This window comes from Zosterops lateralis (genome assembly GCF_965231275.1).
Source record: "Zosterops lateralis genome assembly, chromosome: Z".
Lineage (NCBI taxonomy): Eukaryota > Metazoa > Chordata > Aves > Passeriformes > Zosteropidae > Zosterops > Zosterops lateralis.
This window is the reverse complement of record NC_139800.1, coordinates 48,318,939-48,329,561: the sequence shown is the minus strand read 5'-3', so window position 1 is coordinate 48,329,561 and position 10,623 is coordinate 48,318,939.

Sequence of the window (10,623 nt, the reverse complement as noted above, 5' to 3'; positions counted from 1 at the left end):
CATGTGCATTAGACCTTGGTGTTCCTCCTTCAGCCTGTTCAGGATCTAAAAGGTGGGGATGACTTCTGTATGTGCTGAAGCATGGCACTGTCCTGTGCATCAGCCCATTCTGTGCCTTCTGCTTCCCAGAAACATGTCAGACAAGCCCCTGATCTGTGACACTCATCTGCTTTCTAATCATGTGAACTATTGATGACATCAGGCTAAGGTTAAGAGCACATCTGCTCAGTTTGGTGCCAACAGCCCTTTTCCCTCTGAGTCCTCTTTAAGTCAGGATGTTCCCTGTGTGCTTGGTTTGCAGCTCTCCTGAGGGGACCAGGACACCAACCAGCTGTCCAGGGTTGGAAAGCATACAACTATGTCACAGCCCCTTTCCCTGCCTTGATTTTTGACTTCCCAGAATGTGGTTTTCAGCCCAAAGACTACTCTTCCTGCCAGCATATTCAAAAACAGGCTAGGAGCCCCCTCCCCCAGTCACTGGCTGTTCTCCAAAACAACCATGCTCACAGACTCACCTGTGATTGCATGTCTCCTCTCAACCAGTACAGATACAAATGTTTTAGTGGGCAAAATGTGAAATACCATATGGTGGCCACCAGAGAGAGCAAAACATGCCAAAGGGCTTGGCAGCACTACTGCAAGATCCCTTCTGCTGAGCTGCAGTACTTTGGCCATAGGAGGTAGTTTTTCCTTTGGTTTCCAGTCCTGAAGCCAAGGCAGAGGTTGGGAGCTGGAGCAGCAGGTTTGGCAGAAATGAGCTGCTTTGCTGTGCCACCACTGCTGTGCAGCAAAGTGCAGAATCACAGGGGATCTGCAAGTGATGGGCTAACAAAAACTACATACTCAGAAGGTGCCAGACTAGGGCATTGTTTCCCTCAGGCACTCCCACCGTGTGTCCACATGCACAGGACAGCCTGTCACACAGATCCAGGACAAGTGCAACTTCTGACACCAGGCTGCTCCTGTATCTTCAAAGATTTCCAGCCTGAAAGTGCTGGGGAGAGGAATTTCCAAAACAAGTATTGCTATTCAAGGAATGCAGCAGGGGGAGGAAGTAACCACAACAGAGATAAGGAGAAGTTGGTTGATTTGACAACTGCAAGTTCCTCTGGCTCTGGGCTTGTTTAGGATGAAACTTCAGCCCACTTTCTCTGCCCCAGGTGACACAGTGCTGCCTTATCAGCTCTGCTGGTGGGTCTGGGGAGGCAGCTCTGAGGCAGTTGCAAGGGAAGATAAAATAGCCCTAGAAGGGTTAGAGAGGTAGAGGGGCATCTGTTCCCACTCCACTCTGCAAATGAGCCAACCAAGCTCGTCTCCTTTACAGCCATCCACTGGGCTTCCTCCAGCTTTTTGATCACAATGCTTTTTCAGGAAGAGCACATGCAGGTTTCAGGCGTTTCTGTAGAAAGCCAAGTAGCTGTACTGCACTATCACAGGAATTTTGGAGGCTTATCTGCTTTTCTTCCTGTCCTTGGCTGTGTTGCATTCAGCTGCCAAGATTCCCTGTCTCACCAGCAATCCCTTCAGGATCCAGCTCTGTTTAACATCTATCTGAACATGTGACACTCCACTGGCAGACTGCTGAAGGCTTTGTATAAGTGTTTTGCTGGAAAACATCTGGGGTCCAGGGTCTTGTCCTCTCCTCCCAGGGACAAAGAAAAAGCTGCATTGCTCTTGGCCTGGAGTTCAGGAAGAATTTGTTTGCTGAAACCAGATGTCTGCATCCACTTTTGCTAACCCCCCACACTAGAGCTTTTGCACCTGACACTTGCAGAGAGATTGCCCTTTCACTGACAGGCGGCAAGGGATTTTTAAGAGCTGAGGTTGATCCCAGGACTGTGCACATCTGTAGCTTGGAAAATAAGTGATATGAAAAAATAGGTTCACTGGCTGGACAACCTGCAGAGGGAAAGATGGACAGACAGTGCTTGGGCAGGTGGATGCAAGCGATTCCCCAACACACTCAAGGCTGCCCCCAACACACTCAAGTGATGGGGCTCATACTGTGGACACAGAAACTAAGGAAATGCCTTGAATATTGAAACAACACTAGGAATTAATAATTTCAGCCCTTTAAGGTGAAATTATCTACCCAAAGGAATGGCTTCAGATCTGCAGTTCCATCTCGGCTCAGAGATACGCTGTTTTGTGTGTCCACCCTCTGCCATTTGAACATACTGCTCACATTTGTCATTTTCACAGAATCACACAGAATCACTAGGTGAGGAGACCTTCAAGACCATCAAATCCAACTCATATCCTAACACCTCAACAAAACTATGGCACTGAGTGCCACATCCAGTCTTTTTTTAAACACATCCAGGAACGGTGGCTCCACCACCTCCCTGGACAGACCACTTTAACTCACTGCTTTTCCAAACTTGCTCAGCACTTTCATCTCTTACAAAACACTTGTGAGGATCTAAAATATAAAATGCAGTTGACATGGGGTCATTCTTCCTGACTCCTGCCAGTGTCCAGCTGTGCAGCCTGAGCCCTGGTGTATAGTCTTGTTGCAACATAGAGACACGCAAAGTTGTCAATGCCTTCTCCCCGGAGACATACCCAGTGTGAGGGAGGAGCACAGCAGAGACTTTATTGACCTAAGGCTAGAGGGGCATATTACAGCTTTCTCCCTTTCGCTGTGCTGTACTCTGAACAGGACTCAAGAGACACTCTTTCCTTCCTGGATGTCCAGCACTAGGTTAATTTCTGTAGCACTTTTTTTTGCTCATTTTTGCAGTTCTTTGAATATACACGTGTCCTTGATCCTCTGGAAATACAGACAGCAACCGAGTGCTTTGCCTACCAGAGTCGTGCACAGAAGCAAAAGCTGTATGATTCTAATGCTATTACCCACTTTCTTACAGCTGGGGGTTGTATTATCCTTATTAACTGCAGCACAAAGAGCTCATGGTGTTACACACAGATAGGCTTCAATCTCTCTGCAACACTGCTTTCTGCAACACTGTGAGACCCAAGGGAGATCTCACATCTGACATTGTTTGCCTCCAGTTATGTTTCTCTAATTTATTAAAGTTCATTTCACCAAACTGTAATGATTTGGTTAGATCCAGAGCCTCAGGGAACAGAGAGACATTATTTGCCATGCCACCATGTTTCTGCTATCTGCAAACTTCTTAAAAGTTTTGTAACAACTACTTTTTGAAAGGTCACCAGCCCATTTTTAAACTCTTGTGTCTTTTGTACAAGGCATGGGTCTTACCAAAGCATCATGTGATATTAAGTGAAAAAATGCTTTGAGGAAATCTGATTATATAACAGAAACACCATTCCCTTTTTTGAAGTACAGGATTGAAGCAGTAATCCTGTACTGCTTGCTTTTTATTCTTTTGTGTTATTTCTATTCTGGTTTGGTTTGGTTTGGTTTTTTGTTTTAAGGAAGAAAAATAGAAGAAAATAAGTTTATTTGACAGTGCTGCATGGGTGACTGTAGTAGCAATCTTCAACCTCTTTACTGATTCTGAGTGTCAAACCAACAGCTGGATAAGGTGCCAACTGTTCGCTTACCCTTACTTCTTCTATCTTCATGGGAATCCTGTGCTGGTTTTCATTATTCTGCAAGGAAAACATTGACCAGATGGAGACTATGCGGGGGCAGGAACAAGTAGCAGGAGCAGCCACGGGGCAGGGAGTCATGGATGGCGTCTGCATTACTGACTACGGGTTCCAACTGCTTTCCAGACCACTCCAACCCCTGGGATGGTCTCAAGTATTTGCCAGCCTAAAGCAAGATATACTGAAATACTGAAGCCATTAAAATAGTGTTTGGAAGATGAGACCTAAAGCATCCTGATAAAGAGACAAAGAGCAGTGAGTATTTCTTAATGGTTCCCAGAAGAGGAGCAGATATGAAGAAGATGGAGAGACAAGAGACCACAATCACCATCAGCTCCTAACAAGTATCAAAAGTAAAGACTCAAAACCAGCACACATTTCCTGAGGTAACAACACTGGAACCATCATAAGACCTCAGTAGTGAGTGTCCCTTAAACTCTGCATCAGCATTCAGTGTCCTTGGACAGACTGCTGCATTTTGGTGCTTTCTTCCTGGACAGACCACTCAGATGCTCACAGCTTGAATATTCTTGTGAATAAGAGGCAACTGGCTTAGTTTCAAGACAAGTACTCCCTCTTCCCATGGAGTACCACAGCGAGCTTTGCTGCATTGTTGCAAGATGAGATTTTGCTCTGAGATTTCTGATCTACTTTTTTGCCATCTGCTGCTGTGACCTGGGGCTCCATGAGAAAGGACATTGCTGCTGCTGGTAACAGTCCCAGCTTTTACACTAGTACAATGGATGCTCAGCATACCAAGACCCTGTTGTGGGCTGTTATACATGTTGCCAGCTCCTCATGAGTGCCTGGTGTGTGAACTGGCCTGTGGTGCCAGGTATCTCTTGTTATTAATGTGTGATGTAAGCATGATAGCAGCAGGGGCCTTGAAAGTTTTGGAACAGGCCAGAAGCAGAGGCTCCAGGACTATAAATAACTCACTGGCAGTGGGTTAGGTGTGCAGCCTCAAAAGCTGGGCAAAGCCTGTGTTAAGTGTTCCAAAGAAACGCAGCGGCAGCTGAGCAATGAGAAACACATCTGAGCAACAGGGTCAGGCACCTGCTGTGGTGTGGGAAAGCAAGACCTGCCAGTGCTGTGCAGGAAAGCAGGTGAAGGACAAGGGCTAAGAGCTGTCTAGAAGCCCAGACACCCTGAAGAAGTGCCAGGATGCCCAATGTGGTGTGATTCTGGGGGCTTCTGTGCCACAGCTGTGGGGCTGTGAGCAGCTTTGCTCCATACAGCTCTGCTCTCCTGGGGACCACATCCAGCTGAGGTTGCAAGGGAACTTTGGAGATCATCTGGTCCAAGCCCCCTGCTCGTGCAACTCACCCAGGACATGTCCAGATGGCATTTGAACATCTCTAAGGATAGATATTCTCATCATCTGCCTGGTTGCAAAACTCTTTTGAGCTGGCAGTAGCTGGTGCATGGTGCCATGAGTGTATCTGAGCATAGCTTTTTGTGCCTATCTAATGCTCCAGTTCTCAGTGGCTTTAATATGTATGTGTCAATGTGTCTATTCGTGATTTTGGGCAGTCTTATAATTAACACGTGTGGGATAGAGCACTCCCTAGCAAAATGCTTCAAAGGTGGGCCAGTGGCAGTGGTTTAGGCATGCTGATTTTCAAAGCAGCTAATTTTGCAGAGAGCAGACTCTCAGGCAGGGCGCCACATCAGTCACAGCCTTGCTGCTTGCAGTGGCCAACACTGACTGATATTCAGCAGCCCTTTACATGATAAAGGCCCTCACCACCTCTGCAATCAGATGGCATCCAGAAATTCTCCTTGCAGTGAGATCACAACTTGGAGGGCTGCTAAATAGATCTCTCTGAGAAATCTGTTTCCATTCCTGTTCTCTGTGTTGTCTGGGCAATCCTTGTGTCCTAGGTTACAATGTAAGGTGTGCTCGAAGTATGTATTCTATCACCATCTTCATGAGCTGCTGAAACCAGGTGGGGAAGAGTTTCCCTTGCCCCCTCCATCTGGGCTATCTTCTGCTAATAGGCCATCAATGACTTATGAGGCCCATGACTCACAGGTAACTCCCTCCAGGAGTTATCTCTGTTTAATGGGCAATCAAGGACCCACTGCATGACTCACAGAAAGATATCATCCCACTGTGAGATGCTCTGCCCAGAGCCAAGTATTCCCACCTGGATATCATCTGGTATTTGGGATAGCGCAGGGCACACTCACCCAGTGGATTGTCAGAAGACAAGAGCTTCCAGACCTTTCTATGGGATCACTGCTTCAAGAAGACCACCTCATCTGGACTGCTTCCACCGCCCTAACTAACAGGGTGCCAGGTTGTACTCGAACTCTGTCAGGGGTCTTTTGTACTGCTGCTTTTTATTTATTTTATTTTTATCCCCCCCCCCCCCCCCACCCCCATTAAATTGTATTTCTGACTTGGAGTCTCTTGCTGGTTTTGCTTCCAAACCAGTACACCTTGTTACATCAACAGTGTGCTGAGACCTTGTTTCTCCAGGATTCTTGCTGAGAAGTACCACGATGTTCATGTAAGTCAGAGGTAACAAAAATAGAGTCAATTGCTGCCTCTGTAATTGTGGTTCTTGTAATGGTGGTTTAGACTGATTATGGTAGGGAAGGATCTCTCAAGGGCTCTTGCTTAATCCCTTTACTCAAAGCTAGTGTAAATCTGAATTCACACTTTTATGATCACTCAGGGACTTGTCCATTTGAAGTGGAAGCTGTAGTCTTCCCCCTCCTATTGCTTCAGAGACATCCGATTTGTACCCTTAGCTTTGTGCTCCTTTAGTTAGACCTAAGTTTGGAAAACCACCCAGGCCTGGTAAATATGTGAGGCATATTTCTAGCAGCTGGGTGAGAAAGCAAGTTTTAGAGACACAGGCAGAAAGTCAGTGTTTTCAACCTGAAATGAGCAAAACTTGGCCATTCTGCAGAGCATCAGATGTTACCTGAACTTGTCCAAAGAGTTTGACACTGTCTCACATGACATCTCTAAAAGCTGGAGAGACATGGATGCCCCTAGTCCTGGAAGTATTCCGAGTCAGGTCATATGGGGCTTTGAGCAATCTGGTCTAGGGGAAGGTGTCCCTGCCCATAGCAGGGAAGTTAGAACTAGATGGTCTTTAAAGGTCCCTTTCATCCCCAGCCATTCTATGCTTCTGTGACATTCTGAGGCTGCCTCTGCAGATTTGTTTCACCAACACACCCCACCTCACTATGCCATTGATGTCCTTGCACAGACTTTGCACTTCCTTGTGTCAAGCACATCCCCAGGCACTGATGATTGGTGAGTGGATGCATTAAATTCATGAAGACCCCAGTGCCAGAGCTGACCATACCACTGCCTCCTTTGTAAGAACACATCAGTTCTGGTCATACTACAGTCAGAAAGACAAAGAAATTTGGACCATGAACAGAAGAATAATCTCTTTTCCCTTCATTACAGATTTTTTCCAGTCCTGGTCTCTTCTCTGGCACATCTCACTCTTCTTTGGGCCTACATATCTCTAACAGTATTTCAGAAAGTGGGTAGAATAGTTATGCTGCAGAGACATCTTCTCCTACATTGCTGGAACACATGTTGCTCTAGAGTTTTGTGACCCCAGACCCCCTTCATCAGTGCTGCTCTTCCCTGTGAAAATTTGTCAGCATGTTTCCTTTAGAGGGGTCACTAAATCCCATGGGAAAGAGGTAACAGTGGCTATGATTTTCTTTTAAATTTTGTTCCTGTTCCAGATTGCATTTTTGGAAAGAAAACTGAGGCATTTGCTAGGTGAGGTGCTGCTGGAGGGAGGACTTTTCAAACTCTTTTTCACATAGGAATCTACCCATGTTTTGCATTTTTTGACTAAGTTGTTTCTCTCCCTCTTGAGAGAAAGTTGGAGGATGTCAAAAACCCACAAAACTAGTCAGTGAGCTCTTAATGTGATTTCCTGCGTGCCAACAGTCAGCAGCACCTCCACATGCTCCCAGACATGGGCTAAGCAGGTTTGCCAGCTCTGGGTGAATTGGATACAACCTTGGAAATCTTCACAGCTCCTCCCTTTCTCTCTTGCAGCGTAGCAGATGGCCACAATGTAAGCAACATGCCAAGTTCTGATTAGTAAAATATCGTGTAAAGCAGGTTTGGAAGGCATGGGCAACCAGGCCACTCCTTGCTCTTTTCTTAGAAGTGCCCTGTAGGCTTCTCCAGGCTTGTTGGCTTAGTCCATGACCTTAGTGCAGCAGTGTCCCTTCACACAGGGACTGCACTCCTGCTGCTCTACAGGTTCTGGCTTGGAGTTCCTGAGAGGCTGGTTTATTGCTGTGTCAGTCACACAGGCTGGAAACCACTGACCAACCCTTGAAACCTCCCGAGGTGTCAGCACCCCCAGCACATCAGTATGCTGTCCCAGGATTGCAACACCCTCCTTGGGAAGGGTTTTTTCACAGTGTTTATCCTGAATATCCCAAGCCTTCCCTTCTGCAGGAAGATTGGGAATTTCACTAGAAGTCCTGCTTGACTAAAAAGGGCACTTGTAGCAAAGTAATAAATAAAAAACCAAACCAAACCAACAACAACAGAAAAAAAAAAAAAAACCAAACCCAAAAAAAACCCAAAAAAACCAAACCAAAAAAAAAAAAAAAAAAAAAAAAAAAAAAAAAAAAAAACACCAACAAAACCACAATTAACAACAACAAAGCAGCAGGGAAGAATGGGAAATACTATAGACAGCAAAAAATGTAGTAAACATTGCTTGCTTGGGTACTCAGAGGTGGTATTGAGCATGGCCCAAGTTCCACCTACAACTCAGACTAGAAAAGATCATTAAAGATAGTACAATAGGACCTTACAGGCATTCTAGAAGTTGGGGAAAATGCACATCCACTGACGGATGGAGGAAACACTGTGGTACTGGACAATATGGAAAAAACCCCATAATGATCAATGGATTTTTGTAGCAAGTTCAGAGGCAAAGCCTGCTCCCAGATCTCTGCATTCACCACCTTGGTTTTGGAAGTAGGTGGGAAGAGCAAATGTGAGGCTTCAGGACTGCTTAGAGCATACAATAGATGACACTAACCCAGATGAGTTACCAGTTCATGTCAATGAAGCTGCTGTAAGCCATGGTCAAATATCATGGCAAATGGGAAAAGGCTGAATAAAAAACCTAATATGATGCCCACCTTGAGGGAGGGCAAGGAAAAAGATGTGAAACAGCAGTAGTACCTCCATCTTTATGCAGAAATTACAAAACATAATTACAAAATTATTATGAGCAATACCTCCACCCTTGGAAAAATCATGGAGCAAAAATTCTTGGAAATAATTTTCATGCATGTGAAAGGAAGGAAGGTAATCAGGAAAAAGTCCATTGGTCAAGCCTTTGGACTTAATCCAAACACTTATTTTCCCCACTTAGCTCATGCAAGGTCTAGTGCAGACCACTGACTCTACAGAGATCTTGGCGCACTCATCTGCATTGCTGGTAGTTACATTTAGAGAAGTGGATGGGTAAGGAAAACAGGCTTCAGGAGTGGGGTTGCTGCCTTGGGTTGACAGAAAACAGAGGTTCCGTAAGTGCATTGTCCCGGATTATATAGATTATATAGACATCCTGTCTGTTGGATGTAGTCAAATAAGAACAGATCCAGCAATCATCAGTGCTGTGCTAAGACACAAAACAAGAACAAAGACAAGAACAAAGGACAAGCATGCCTACTTTAGACTCCTTCCAAGAGGGTGAAAAGGTTTAGCAAGCTCCAGCTTAGACCTTTTCTTCCTTTTAACAACAACTTCTTTTTTGTTGTTGTTGTGAGTTTTTTGGCTCTTTTTTCAGTCCAGTGGGCTAAAGAACAGGGAAGCGTAGCAGGGTAAACGTGGGATAAATGTAAGAAACCTCTGCTCCCTTATCCTGGCTCTTGGCAAGCAGGTGGAGCAGGAGGTGGAGAAAGCCACATGCTAATCTGGTCCAGGGAAGCCTTGGTAACTAGTGGGGAGAAGGTTGAAATCCTGGTGACACTTTTTAGCAACTGCTTTCAGCAAGGGACAAAATTTCCACACATGGTTTCTTCCAGCCACTGAGCCTCACCCACTCAGGGTGTAGAGAGAAGGAATAGCTCAATACTCTTGAGGGCAGGATTCTGCCCACAGAATACTCCTCCCCTCTGCAGGAGGAAGTGGAAGGTTGCTCTCAGACTATTTTTCAGCCTGTAAATGCCAAACATGGAAGCATGAAAAGGTAACACCCATGATTCCTGTGCAACATTTCCAGGTTTGAGAGTCAACAGAAGATGGAACAGGGACCGCCAAGCCTGCTGCAGCACCCGTTTGCTGGCAACTTCCTTGTAGTGATGGTCCTGCATTGTCCCCAAAGTCCTTGGAGGCAGTTGTGAAGGGACAAAGCAGGCAGAGGCCACTGCTCTTTTCCAGAGTCCTCAATCAATATGGTCTTCAGAGCACGCCTGCAAGCAACTACAGGAGCTTGGTGATAGCCTGCCCACTGTGCCAGCCTGGGCCCAGAGGGTGGTTCCAGCTGGTCTCAGCTGGAAACAAGCCCACCTTTCCCTGGAGAGCACTGGGGAACTCATGCCTAGCCTTAGCCACAGTCTGGCCAGAAAGATCTCTTCCACAGAAACTGTTTTTGTGAGAAATTGCCAAGAAACGCAAGCAAATATTTACTTCAGTTTCCCAGAAATTACTTCTCCATTTTCACACTCTAGCCAAACCCACAAGCACTCAAGGAGCAAGCAGTGGCGTGTTCCCCCAAGCAGTCACAGCCTGAGTGAGAGTTTGCATCCCCTGCCTGGTTTCAGGATGTTTTGCATGCTGTCCCCCTGCTCACAGATAAAGGAACCACCCTACAGTTTCTGGGGACTCTTAAATCTGTGTCTTTAACAGGCAAAAATTTTGCAGCACAGAGAAATTAATTCAGGGGGCAGCTAGAGGGAGAAAAAGCTGGAGAAAGTTAATGCAAGGGGATTAAGGTACAGCCTACTCCACTCCATGAGCCAGAAACCCATCCAGACAGAGGGGTAATCCAGAGCAATGCTGCCAAACATTTTAACTGAAAATAT